The sequence below is a fragment of the Pseudonaja textilis genome, chromosome 5 (assembly GCF_049901715.1).
Source record: "Pseudonaja textilis isolate UNSWEBS1 chromosome 5, rPseTex1.2, whole genome shotgun sequence".
Lineage (NCBI taxonomy): Eukaryota > Metazoa > Chordata > Lepidosauria > Squamata > Elapidae > Pseudonaja > Pseudonaja textilis.
The window spans coordinates 67,311,198-67,324,160 of NC_141994.1; the positions used below are offsets into that span (position 1 = coordinate 67,311,198).

The following is a 12,963-nucleotide window of genomic DNA, read 5'->3' on the forward strand; positions in this document are numbered from 1 at the left end:
TAAGTGATGATATAGCTTTTTTTGAGAGGGTGAAAAAGAGTCCCTTAAGCCTTAAAGGAGGCAGTGGTGGAACTCTATTTTGGAATACATAAAGTCCTTGATTTACGGTCCCAGTTGAGCCCAATTTCCATTGTTAAGTGAAACAGTGAATTTTGCCCCATTTTATGACCTTTCTTGCCACAGTTGTTTAGTAACAGTTGTTAAGTGAGTCTGATTTTCTCAATGACTGCTTGTCAGAAGGTTGCAGAAGCAGATCCCATGACCCCAAGGCACTGCAAACGTCATAAATATGAGTCAGTTGCCGAATTTTGATCACGAGCCAGGGCGATGCTGCAGTGTTCGTAAGTGTGAAAAATAGTCATAAGTCACTTTTTTCAATGCCATTGTAACTTTGAACGGTCACTAAATGAACTGTTGTAAGTTAAGGACAACCTGTATCTATTTTCTCTCAGCTCCTGCATGGGACTTCTCTTTAACAACCTCAATGCCAGCAAGTCATGGAGCTACTCTGAAAATAGCTGTAGATGCCCAACTGTGATGAGTGATGAGATGAAAATCAGAGCAAGTAACTATGTATTTTAAGAAAGCCAGTGGTTAGATTATATTTTCTGACCAAAAGTGTATTTTCTTATCTGGTTTAAACATCAGTATTTCTTCATCAGGCAATAACAAAGTTTTAGGATCTTAGTTGTTTCAGCCTTTGAGGATTTTAGCCACAGGTGTACACTTGGGGAGGGGGGGGAGACCAAATAATGCCAGAACCTCAAGATCAGATCTATCTATTTTGGTAGAGCTTGGTAGAAAGAACTCTGGCTATTCAATCTTTGAATAATAAAAATGTCAGGAATTGCACTTGCATTGAATGTGCAGCCAGACACAAAATATGTGGTTTATTTATTAAGCAAAATTACAAGCCCAACTCACACGAGGTGACTCTTGCATAGGTGCCGCGGGCACTTATTTTACATTTTGAGCCAAATGAAGCTTCCGGATGCTCCAATAGTAATTGGGACTAACATGCAACCCAAGAGGATATATACAATATGACATTCAAATAAAGGCCTTGCTCTCTGGCAGAAGCTTCCAATGCTGGGAAAAGTGGAAGGAAACAAGGGGATAGCCAGCAGCAAGATGGATTGGCTCAATGGCAGTGATGATAGGACCACTGTTGAAAAACTCAAAGAAGCAGGCCGGGGATAGATCCTTCTGGGGAAAACTATTTATCTATGTTTATCTATCTAAGCCCATGATCTAAATAGTACGATGGGAGGAACTACATCATATCATTGGATCCAGACCTCTGATGCAAATGTTTAAGCACTTGTTAATGAAGGATTACTAAAGCTTTCATGGGAATGCCACTGTTTAGGAATAGTTGGTGATTGCAAATCAACTTAATAATGTCCCATCTTTCTTTTTCAACAAGGATAACTTGACTAATAATGTGAGTATACATTACAGTTGGGTCAAAGGAGGTGATTTGGAAGGCCATTGCTCCCATCTGTTGCCTTGCAGAGAGATTGATTGCTGGTGGAGGTGGGACAGGGGTGTCCCTGGAAGAGCCAATGAGAAACTCCTCATAGGGTCATATCCTTTGGTGATAGAGTTGGTTAATCCCTGTTTGGTTAATCCCTATCATTTAGAAACCTCTTCTCCAGTTCTGGATTAACATGAAAGTTGGCTCTTCGAAAACAGCTATTGGATAATTATCTCCTTGAGTACATATAAAAGACGGCGTGCACTTTATAAAGTTCCAAAACAATTTTGAACAATTCAAAGTCCTCGTGTTGAAATCCATACATCTTCAGAGTTGCCAAGATCGATAAACAGCCACTCTATTCTCTTTTCAAAGAACCAGTGAAAACTTGGCTCTTCAAAGAATTATTTGGGGCGGTTTGAAGATTCTGTCGCGCTGGGTTTATTCTGCAAAGCCTGCACACATTTTTCACATAATTTCCAACTACATAAAAGGGCTGGCAAAAAAGTAAACTCATTACAGCTATGAATATTATTGATTCATTACTTCAGCTTATATGCGGCTCCATTTCCAAAGATTCTGAGCAACTTAGAAATAACATATAGTATATTAAAAATCAGAAACATAAACTACAAAATTCTGATGTTCACCATTTGGGCAAGGGATTCTGGGAATGGAAGACCACATATCTCAAGAGTAGCTAAAGTCAAGTTATAGAGAATTACACAGCTTTCTTTCTGCTTCCTGCAAATGATATGTAGATTAATCATAGGCAAATTTATTCAAACCAGAAACTAGCATTAATTAATACATTAATACACCAAGCACAAAAGGAGAGAGTGCTACGGATGAATGTTTAAATTTGATGGGCAGATGTTGTTTCATATTTGATTTTTGTGTGTAATCTTTATACTACATTTGGTTTATTTTATTGTTTGGCTATTATTTTCGAGGAGTGTTTTGCTTAGTGTTTCAGATGGGTGGCATACCAACTAAAATAAATTCATATTTTAGTAAAAGTTATTTCCAAAGCTTAGAATTCACTTTTCTGCATTGATCATAATATAGAAATCATTCAATTCCTCATATAATAGTATTTCTATTCTGCAGCTGAACTAAAGCAGGAAAAAAATACCATTGGGGTTAGGGAAATGATTAATGAAAGTTGATCATTATCTGGTGGAAAAAATGTGCATTTACATAGAAAAGATTAACCCTAAAGGAATGATTCAAACAAAATAGCATCAACTCCTAGTTATTACCGGTTTCAAGAGTAATTTACAGTCAACTGACACACCTCCACTTATTGCTAGAATCTATGCATGGTTACATACTTGTTAGTGGTGCCTTTCATTTTTTATTTTAACATAACTGTATATTTTTGAAACATCTTCCAATTTAGAGTTCTTTTCTTTATAATCCTTGTTACTACCCTTGTCACAATTCTGGTTTCGATTGGCTTTGCTTCTATGCTATTTAAGGGTTTGTCTTGTCTTTTTAAGTTGATTAACTGTTTTTGAATGAGTCAACTTATATCAAATTATTACCTTATTATGTCCAAACTACTATGTCCAAACCTAGGCATAGGATGAGTCTTTCTACTTCCCACCACCCCGACCATTCACACAACACTAGAGACTCTGTACTATAACTTCGTGAGTCATCTGGTATTTTGGAATGCCATTACAAACCATAGGGTTCTTATGGGACATCACTTAAAATTCTCCTTATAGGGTTCTTGATGCTCTCTGACCTTGGTTATTTTCTTGCAGATGTTTCATTAGCAAAGTAGATAACATCATCCGTGCCAGAAGTCATCTAATTGGGTAATGAAATGTCTTAAAGACAACTATCAAGTTCGGAGATCACTAAGGATTTCACAGTTCAATCCTGAAAATAAGTAATAATCCCTGAAAAATAAATAAATAATGCCTGAAAATAAATAATCCCTGAAAATAAGACCCTGTCTTATTTTTTTTCCACCAAAAAAGGCACCAGGTCTTATTTTGGGGGGAAGTCATCCATTGACTAATCTCACTTGGATGAGAATTGAAATGTTTTCAAGGGGGAAAAAACAAGAAAGTCTAGGTGCCTTTTGGAAAAGCACCTTCTCTTGAATGGAATGACAACACTAATAGCGCTTAGTCTTATATATCACTTCACAGTGCTTTCCAGCCCTCTCTAAGTGGTCTATAGAGCTAGCATGTTGCTCTCAACAATCTGGGTCCTCATTTTACTGAACTCGTATGGAAGGCTGAGTCAATCTTGAACCAGTCAGGATCAAACTCGAGGCTGTGGGCAGAGTTAACCTACTTTCTAAACACTGTGCCACCACAGCAGAAAGGGAGGGGATAGAAGGGAACGGAACCAGTGGTGGGCTGTTGCCAGTTCTCACCGGTTCTAGCGAACTCGTACAAATGACGATCAGTTGGCTCCGCCCATGTGCCCCCACCCTATCCTGTCTTACATTTCTTTGTTTTGCAGCTCAGCCGATTCGCACAGCAAAGTGGATTATCGCGCCTCAGCTATTCTACTCACCGGAGAAGGCTAGAAGGTGAGCTGGAGAGGTTCAAATCAGTGTTTACTGAATGCTCCGGTGGTGAAACCGATTGCAGCCCACTACTGAACGAAAAAGAATAGAATAATATTGTATATGAACAGAGAGCAAACCCCACTCTCTTCTTGCACTGATGATATTAACTAATTTGGTAATGAAATGTCTGTAAGTAAACAACCAAACTCAGAGCACACTAAGTACCCCACAGTTCAATCCTGAGCTACAAATATTCTTATCAAATTTCTCCTTGTGGGTCTGTAGTGAGGCTGTTAAAGTTCTAATTCAATGTATTAGAGCTCTCAATTAGAGTTTCACTCAATATCTTGGCTTTCCACCTTAGCAGCCTGGGGCTCTTAGTCATCTTGCCTCCTCAGGCAACCTTTATGAAATCGGGGATAACCGCCCCCCTCAACTCTCCAGTATTTCTGTGTTCTGTCTTTCACTTTCACACTGGGTCATGGTTTATTTCTGCATAACCATATCCCATTTATTCATCCAAATCACCCATCCAAACAATGAATCTTTGTTGTTGTTGTTGTTGTTGTTTTACAAAGAGCATGTAGGAAACAAAGCTTTCTTTTAAAATGCAGAAAAGGTTTCAACCAAGTCAGGCATTACTATTTCTGATTTATGGTTCATCGAATGGTGGTAACTTGGTGTACCCTAACCAGGAAGGGGGGCGAAAGGCAAGAGACATAGGAAAGGATGATGAGGGAAAGTTGTTAAAAAAAAGTATAAGTCTCTGGAAATGTCAGTTGGTTCAAAATGCAACAGCCCCGTGGTTTTTTGCATGTCTAGATTTGCACAGCTGTCCTCTTTCTTTAGGAGCTGCGTTAAGCTGCCAATTTGCTTCCAGTCCAATTCAAGGTATTTATTGTCTCCTTTAAAACTCTAGGTGGCTTGAGGCCAGGTTACCTGAAGACCCACCTTTTCTCAGTTACATGTACCTGATCCATCAGAGCAGGAACTCAGGCATTGTTACGCTGCAGTCCCTTTGCAGTGGGGGGAAGAGGGGAATTGGACGGCGCAAACAGTGGGCAGGCGGGCACGCATGCATGTGCACAGCTCAGCTCACACAAGCGGCAGGCCAGCGTGCACACAAGCCATGCAGCTCGACCGCATGCGCATAAGTATGGGCGCCAGCCTGCCGCTTGCACGAGTCAAGCTGCATGCATGTGTGCGGACGCCAGCCCGCCACTTGCGCAAGTTGAGTTGCAAATGTGCGCATGCACACGCCCATCTCTTGCACAGCCCAGCTCTGAATAGGTCACAGCCAGGTAATGGGTTATGATCTGGAGGTTGGAGACCCCTGTAGTTACAGATCTACTCTCTTTAAGGACGCCCATCTAGAGGAACCAAGAAGAGCCTTCTCCACGGTGGCTCCTTTCCTGCGGAACATCATCCCTGCAAAAATGAGATTGGCCCCGACTTGGACAGTCTTTTGCAAAACCTGGGTTTGCCAGCAGAACAGAGGGTGCCAGGGTATCACAGAGCCCATCCAGAGGTGGGATTCAGCAGGTTCTGACCAGTTCTGGATTCAGCAGGTTCTGACCAGTTCTGGAGAACCAATAGTGGAAATTTTGAGTAGTTCAGAGAACCGGCCAATCCCACCTCTGACTGGATATTTTACAGTATCCTTCCCCTGCCATGCCCACCAAGCCACGCCCACAGAACCTGTAGTAAAACAATTTGAATCCCACCACTGAGCCCATCAAATGGTTTGATTGCTGTTGCCAGGGAAGTGAGGGGTTATTGGTTTCCAGGGGTGGGCTTCAAATATTTTAGCAAAGGGTTCTCTGCCCGGTTGCTGTGTGGGCGTGGCCATGGTGGGTGTGGCCTAGTCAGCCTCCTGCACCATAGCGGGGGGGAGGGGTTGCCCTCCCCGGGCTCCTTGAGCCTCTGGGAGGGCAAAAATGGCCTCCCCGAGCTCTCTAAAAGCCAGAAACAGGCTCATTTCCGGCCTTCCCAAACTTCCAGGAGGCCTGTTTTTTTGCCATCCCCAAGCCTCCATGAGCGCCCTGCACTTACCTGCATCCCAAATGGGCCGTGTGGGGATTCCTGGGAGGGGCGGGGTGGGTGGGGCCAGCCAGGAGTGGGAACTGCGCAGAATCTTAGCTAGGGGCTCTCCTGAATCCCTGCCCTGTTGGTTTTGCGTTGGGGTTTTATTTCTGTAAGCCGCCCAGAGTGATCTGGAGTGAGTTAAAATAGAGGTTCTTCGTCAAAGAAATAAAAGTTCCTGAAGTACAGCTGAATCAGTACAGCTGGGAAGAAATGTCTCTTGCAGTCTGCGGTCGATCTATTCGGATATGGGATTAAATGAGGCAGGAAATAAAGTGAAAAATAGACCCCTTTTGAAGGTGAAATAGCTGGAACTTCCTCCTCCTCTTCACCTCGTTTCTTTCTTTTTAAAACCTGGCCTTTAATTTCTTGCTTTTCTGACATCTATGTGAACCCACAACAAATCACCTTCTCCCAAATCCCTGAGCCGATTATTTATCAGTGCTGTTCCAACTTGTTTCTGCTTGATTCTCTGAGATTAGCCATGGCCTCTGTAGTTGTGGGGTTCAAGCTGCATTGGTTGGGGGGGTGGAGGGGAGGTTGAAGAGGGAGGAGGGGAGTCTAGGAAAAGAACAGAGGTCTGAGTTCTTGAAACATTACCCTGAAAACGTTTCAGAGATCTGCAAACATTCAAAACTTAAGCATGGCTTCAATATGTTTTAATTTTGGCCCTTCTAGCCAATTTGTAGGCCTGCCAAATTTAAATATTTTGTTTATTCTTAAAAATATTTTTATCCATATTTAGGCATTGTTGTTGTTATTATTATTAGACTGGTCAACTCTAGGCAGTGAACGTATGTTGAATATACGAGGAGATTAATGATTTCACCTCCTATTTCCCCCACAACAACCCTGTGAGGTGGGTTGGACTGAGAGAAAATTATTCTTCTAATAACCCAGGGAATCAGGCCAGCATTTGTATAACCTTCTTCTGAATATTATCGTCTCATGGCTTAAAGAATGTTTTGGCTTTCTTTGCCTAGGTCAGTCTTCCTCAATCTTGACAACTCTGGACATGAACTCCTAGAATTCCTCAACCAACGCAGGGAATATTGCATATTTCAAGGTCATCTTCTTTACTATGGACAATTTTCTTGAGGAAAGCATACTAGAAATTGAGTCTCACAGTGGTACTGTAAAAGCCTCCCTGGTTATTATTGCTCAACTCTTATTTTTGGACCTTCCTTCCTTCCTTCCTTCCTTCCTTCCTCCCCTACCTACCTACCTACCTATCTTCCCCTTATAACTCACCACAATCCCATAGCATGCTGGGCAATATATAGTATCACCAAATGAGACAGTTTTAACTCACTTGCAGAAAAGCAATAAAATGGAGGTTTGTACAGAAGAGAATTCCACAAAGTGAGGGCTGCTACAGAGGAGGCCTGCCATATTATATATACCGTTTACCTCATGGAGAGAGGAAATTCACTGGATGCCCCCCCCACCCATTGGATCTATCGTTGAAGTGATGTTGAATTGTATTGTGATCTGAGCATAAAGACACCAAAGGGATCATAAACAGGTTAAATATTTACAGCTTATCTGTCCAGTCATTCTAGAAACATGTTCTGAATCTAGTCAATCAAGTGAGGTACTAATACCACTAATACGACTCTATAAAGCCTTAGTAAGGCCACACCTACAGTACTGCATCCAGTTTTGGTCACCATACTATAAAAAAGATCTTGAGACTCTAGAAAAATTACAAAGAGCAACCAGGATGATTAGGGGACTGGAGACTAAGGCATATGAAGAATGGTTACAGGAACTGGGCTTGGCTAGTCTAGCGAAGAGAAGGACCAGGGGAGACATGATAGCAGTCTTCCAATATTTGAGGGGCTGCCCCAGAGAGGAGAAAGGGGTCAAGCTATTTTCCAATGCACCCGAAGGCCAGACAAGGAATAATGGATAGAAACTGAAGAAGGAGAGATTTAACCTGGAAATAAGGAGAAACTTTCTGACAGTGAAAACAATCTACCAATGGAACAGCTTGCCCTCGGAAGTTGTGGGAGCTTCATCACTTGAGACTTTCAAGAAGAGATTGGGCTCCCATTTGTCAGAAATGGTATAAGGTCTCCCGCTTGGGCGGGGGGTTGGACTCAATGACCTACAAAGTCCCTTCCAACTTGGATTATCCGTTATCTTTTAGTCTTTCTGTACAACATTCTTGCGTATGCATGTTATCATGTATTATTATCTTCTTTCTAAAATCTACCGGATCAGCAAGGATTGCTCACAACTTTATTGCCTTGTGCAAACAAGGATAATCTTCAAAGTAGTCATGTAGTACCAGTATCTACTGGTGACTAGGACAGTGCCTGAAATGTGCCTTAGAAAAGTCACGTGTGTCTCACATTTCTGTCTCTACAACAGCTGTCCCATCTACCACATCTCAAAAGGAGCTAAACATTCCTCCACCCACCCACCCATAGTATCCAGCATAAACTTGTCATGTTCCTAAGCACAAAAGTCTTATATTATTGAGATGAATACAAGGCATTTTCTTGAGGAAAGGAAATAAGTCATGCCTAACCTATATTTAAATGTAAAAAGTCTTCAGTAACAGGGATGATGGGGATTCAAAAACAGTCAATATTTTGAATTGTGCATAGGTTATGGGATTCTTGTCAGATTCTTCCAGAAGAAACTGGAAAAAGCCAGCACTATTCTAAGCGAGAGGGAACCAACAACACGAGCAGTTTTGAAAAGGGAATAAATTAATTCAGAAAGGAAGAAATCGTCCCTGGCTCCCTGCCATGTAACTGTAAGTCTGCCTCCAGGATCAAGGACAAAAGATGTCTGCATACCAGAAAACAGGATAAGGCCAGTGCTTTTATGTTGCATGTTTTGCTTCTCTATAGGCATGTGGTTAGCCACAGCGGGAAACAAAGAGACTGCTCTAGAAAATAAAAGAGGAGGTAGGTTACCTGTTGCAATTTGGGATTCCAACAGTGTGAGCAACAGGATTGTGATGATTTCCTTACCTTCTAAGCCACTTGGCACATTTGTAACGTAAAAATCAACGCGTCATAAACAGGTGCAGCCGGTTAAAGAGTTTTTCCAGTGCTTTCAACATCCAGGAAAGATGAGCTAAGAGGTGCAGAGGTGAACTCTTGTGACTTCTTCAGGGTTTTGTATATGAACAGCTGCTCATGAGCCAGGTCGCTTGGCACTTACGCACGGTTCATTCATGGGTATTTTTATTCTTGCATTTTGCGGATTAGGCCTATAAGTGAGTCACTACATTCTAGACGGTTCACTGGGATATTATTGTGTCATTCAATCTCACGGTACTTAATGACCCTGTCAAACCCAACCAGGGGACATCGGGAGCTTCCAACGCATCTTGGATTTGCTGTATCTGCCCAGAGCAGCAAAAACTGCATGTTGATCAAGCACCTGTCAGGGCACAGCACATGCTTGTGAGGTTGTCCTTGGCTCACATTTTACACTTCTATTCGAACTGGTGTTGCTGCAAGAAATGGCTCCGAGTTATTTTTTTTACTAGGAAATACAGATAGTCCCCAACTTACAACAGCTTGTTTGGTGACCGTTCGAAGTGATATTGAAAAATGTGACTTAGGAACATTATTCACACGGCCGTTGCAACATCCCCATAGTCACGTGATCAAAATTCAAATGCTTGGCAAGGGACTCGTATTAGAAGTCGTGGGAAATGTTTGCAGCTCGGGTGGTAGACGGTGGTGGTGGTTTGTCTTCTGAGCTTGTTGTTCGGCTTCCAAATGTTTTGTCACTAGGCTAGGTAACATCATCAGTAGAACTTTGGTTTTATAAAAGCAGAAGAGAAGTGAAACAAGACAGCCAAAGTTTGTAGCCTGGTGTTACCTAGCCTAGTGATGAAACACTCGGATACTCAACAAGTTTCCGAGAAAAAATCATCATCACCAAGTGACTCATGTTTGTGATGACTGCAGTATCCCATGATCACCTTCTGACAAGCGAAGTCAATGGGGGAAGCCAGATTAATTTAACAACCACGCTACTAATTTAACAATTGCAGTGATCCACTTAACAACCGTGGCAAGAAAGGTAGTAAAATAGGCCAAAACTCACTTAACAACTGTCTCGCTTAGCAACAAAAAATTGGGCTCAATTGTCATCAAACGAGGGCTACCTGTACTTTAATTAGTCCCTATACATATGAAATGTGTTGAGGTTGTGTCTGCTATTCTACCTAATCTCGAAAAGAGAGCGTACTTTATAATTGTCCCTTTTCAAAAATATCCCAAACCATTTTAAGATCCCTTCATCAAATTTCAGAGGCTGTTAATTGTTACAAGGTCACGTATGTTAGCAAAAAAACATAGAGAAATGAACTAAACCAAACCAAGGCCAAGGTTACTAAGAGGGGAAGGGCAAAACATAGGTAAACTATGGAGCTCCACGTTTAAACTTATTCTAAAAAGATTCTATGTTTCGGGAGCATGGGGAAGGAGTAACATGAGATGTGTGCCATGCTGAAAGACATCAAGAATGGAATTCAGGTGGCTCAAGAAGGCGGCCTGCACTACAAAATTCAACAAAGGGGGTGGGGGGGCGGGGGGGGCTGAGGAAAAGCTGCTAAAGAATGTTGCTTTTATCCCTTTCAGCAAAAGAACACTTCAATTTTCTCTTGGGATCCTACTTGGAAAGGAGGTATGTGCTGGCCTGGGGCCAAAGAGAGGCCCAAGAAAAGGTTATTCTCCCACCCCCAAGGAGGAAGTGGGAGTCTAGCTGGCTCTATCAGCCAGAGAAAGAGCTGCCTCTCCATTGCTTCTTTCTTATCCTGCAGTTCTTTTCACGCTCTGTTGTATGAACCCACAGGCAAGGCCTGCCTTGTCTTTATATAGTACTTCGAAAACACTAACCACATTATCAGTTGAATTAGCAACAACAATAACTAATAAATGCATTGAGAGAATTTCACCTAATTAGGGCAGGAAGCCTCCTACCCAAACTAAGTCCAATTACAAAAAGCAGGTAACCATGTTGGGATCAACTGGGTGACTCCCAGGTGATCTGCTAGTATTCTGCAGCAATAAAATAACTCTTTTGTGCCCTAAGTTATACTACTGAAATAAAGAACTGTGTGTGCGCGTGTGTGAGAGAGAGAATTCCATTTGTGCGGAAAAGCTAGTGTAGGTCCTTTGAATTCAACTCTTTGAATATCTGGGATAGTGTTTTAAGAAAGTTTTATTACTTAAATTTAGCAGTTTGTGTGCCATTGCTGTCTTGAGTTTGTCATGTGTTACAACTGCAGTGCATATCTAATGTTTTCTTTGCACTGTGCTGAATCACAAGAAAAGATAGTCTTTTGTTTCCATCCACTGAATGGGAGGGGCCAATTCTGCGCTTTTCTCTATACTACCACTTGTTTTGTTATTTCTCTTTGCTCCCCTGAGCCTAGAAATGTCGGAGGAAAACATTTTACCCCTTTTGCCTCTTATTCCTCTTGCATGCCCCCATTTATCTCCAAAATAATCCTTTGAGTAATATGGTTGTTACCAAAGACTAAGATTACCAGAATGTTAGGCTGGCTAGCAATGTGAAACTATGTCTTTCTGACAATACAAGCCTGGTTATTCAACATACATAAGATTAGAATTAGCACATTTACATTGTGTGTGTGTGTGTCTGGGGAGAGAAAGAGAGGAGAAGGAGGGGGGAAGGAGAGAGTGGGAGGGGGGGAGAGAAACTCATACTGCACAGTAGGTATGTTTAATCCTTTCCCTAAAACAGTTACAATTTAGACAGTTTTACAATCTCTCAAGCCAGTTACAATATTTAATTTCTGTACTAATGTAATCTTTTCTGCTCCTGCTGTTCTCTTTGATTATTCAGTTCCGTACTATGTTTAATTATTGAAATGGACTTTTTATACTAGAATCTAGTCAACTAAAGTTCAATACTAAATTGGCCCTAGGAATTCAAGAGGGTTTAATTTAAGATAGTATCTGGAAGTCTAACAATTCTAAGTTCTGCCCCCACCTCACCCCAATCATCTCTGCCTGCTCTTTTCTTACATCTACTTTTTATGGACTTTATAACTCATCCAGAGTCTGTATTAAATAGAATTAAGGTAAGCTTAGATGCCAAAGCCAAGGCTTTTAAGAAACAACTAATGCCCCTGATTGACCTTACAACATGAATTTAATATCAAAGCATATTAATCCCAAACAATTTGGGCAACAGGCAGCACAAGGTGTTATCACATAAGAGTGGCAATTGTTTTATGTTTTCAAAATTGTTATAATTCTGTCTGTTAGCTAACTCTTTTTTTTTTTGTAAATTTTATTTGAGTTTTCACAAAGAAAAAAAATACAAATAAAACATCTTTTTTGAAAGTAGCGTAATCCCGGGTTACATTTCTTCGTACAGACACAAATTCAGGTTCATGCTCATTTTTATATTCTATTCCATATCTTACTACTATTTTACATTTTCTGCATAACTTCTCCCCTTTTAATTTTCTCAATTTTATTTTAATTATCTCGTCTCAATTCAAATCATTGTATTTATATTTTTTGTCTGTCCTGTTTCAATTATCTATTATCTTTTCTCATTAAACAAAATTTCTCCTGTAGTTACTGATTGGAGTATGACGCCTTTATATGTTTTCCCTAAAGTTGTAACATTCAATATAATACATAACTTCCATTCGGATTCTGCTTGGTACATTCTTAAAATACACGCTGTATTCTTAAAAAAAGAAAAAAATTATAAATGTATATAATTAAAACAACATTCCATTCCAATTCAATTCTATCATTAATATTAATATTCATTAAAGTCTTAACATCTTTAACATTACTTTTCAATTAAATATCATACTTCTGTGGGAACAATTATAAGCTTTCCATAGTTAGTT

The 12,963-nt window shown here is 40.7% G+C and overlaps 1 long non-coding RNA gene across 2 annotated transcripts; it reads right to left on the reverse strand.

Moving 5' to 3' along the window:
* Positions 1-619: 619 nt before the first annotated feature.
* LOC148125675 (uncharacterized) lies at positions 620-9,186 on the reverse strand. Of its 2 annotated transcripts, none has more exons than XR_015743934.1 (3): positions 9,080-9,186; positions 4,016-4,099; positions 620-1,960 (listed from the first exon to the last, which is right to left on the reverse strand). It is a non-coding gene; the product is annotated as an uncharacterized LOC148125675 (long non-coding RNA). The 2 variants fall into 2 exon arrangements; XR_015743933.1 differs by having other exon boundaries at positions 9,023-9,116.
* Between the last annotated feature and the right edge of the window lie 3,777 nt (positions 9,187-12,963).